Here is a 1224-nt window from a genome sequence, read left to right on the forward strand (position 1 = left end):
AGTTTTGATGCAAAATAGTCTGGAAATCCTCTATTTTTGGTTATTCATTTTTCTTACTGCTGTGGGAAGTTGATGGAAGCCAACTCTTACATTGCAGACACTGGATGATATTAGTTATTTTTGGTTTTGTCAAGATACTCACAAAGAGCAAGTTACATCCAGAAAGACAATTTTTCTAGTCTTGGTGGTGAAGAACACCCATTTCTTTGGAAAACTCACCTTCGGGTTCCTGCTGTCAGATTTTGACCTTCAGTAAAGGAGCATGGATGATAACAAACATCTTGCATCTGCTCACCCGCTTGCAGAAGTGCACATAATCACGAAATCACAGAATTGCTGGAGCTGGAAGGGATCTCTAGAGATCATCTAGTCCAACTCTCCCACTGACATAGGATACCCTAGAGCACTTCACACACAACTGTATCCAAGTGGGTTTTGAATATCTCCCTTTTTTTCAGCAGACAGGTTATAATTTCACTTATCCGGGCCCTAAAAGACATACATGAATTATCTACACAAATACATGTCTCAAATGAACATTATATCTGGGTTTCTCTCTTGTGCGTTAATGTGTTTGTTGTCCCACTTGTTTGCCAGTTTGACTTGTTTTCACACTTTCATTAAATGTGTTAACTCCTTTGTTGACATCAACCATACATGTACTTCCCAGTTAATTGTAAGAGATTTTGGGAATACATTCCCCATATGTTCTTTCAGAGCAAGGGGCCTAAGTCCCAAGATAGGCTGGATTTTACCAAAGTAAAACTGAATTTAATTAAAATACACTGTGCTAGAAGTGATTGAGGACTCCGGTGTTCACACAGGCTTCCCTCCTAGGTATCTTCCAGCTGACCATGCATTAGAACTGAGATTGTATAGGGTTTAGGATTGTAGCAAAAAAACCCATTACACTCACTTCAACATAATTCAAAAACATTTATGTCCCTAATATTGAACAGCAGACTGATGCTTTGAAGGTGATTTATGTGCAGTATGATCCAAAGTTTGCTGTCCACTTAAGAAAATAGCAAGTTGTCTCTCCCAATATAAATAAAAATAGGATCCAAGGGATACTTTCTCAATGGTCTTGGATAAGGACACAAAGTTCAGGCCACAGCTTCTACTGTTGAGTAAGGATCTGCAGCTACCTCTTCTTTATAAAATTAGGGTAACATTTAAAATCATAGAATCTTTTTGGTTGGAAAAGACCTTGAAGATCATTGA

The sequence above is a fragment of the Chaetura pelagica genome, unplaced genomic scaffold (genome assembly GCF_000747805.2).
Source record: "Chaetura pelagica isolate M959 unplaced genomic scaffold, ChaPel_1.0 scaffold48, whole genome shotgun sequence".
NCBI classification, from domain to species: Eukaryota; Metazoa; Chordata; class Aves; order Apodiformes; family Apodidae; genus Chaetura; species Chaetura pelagica.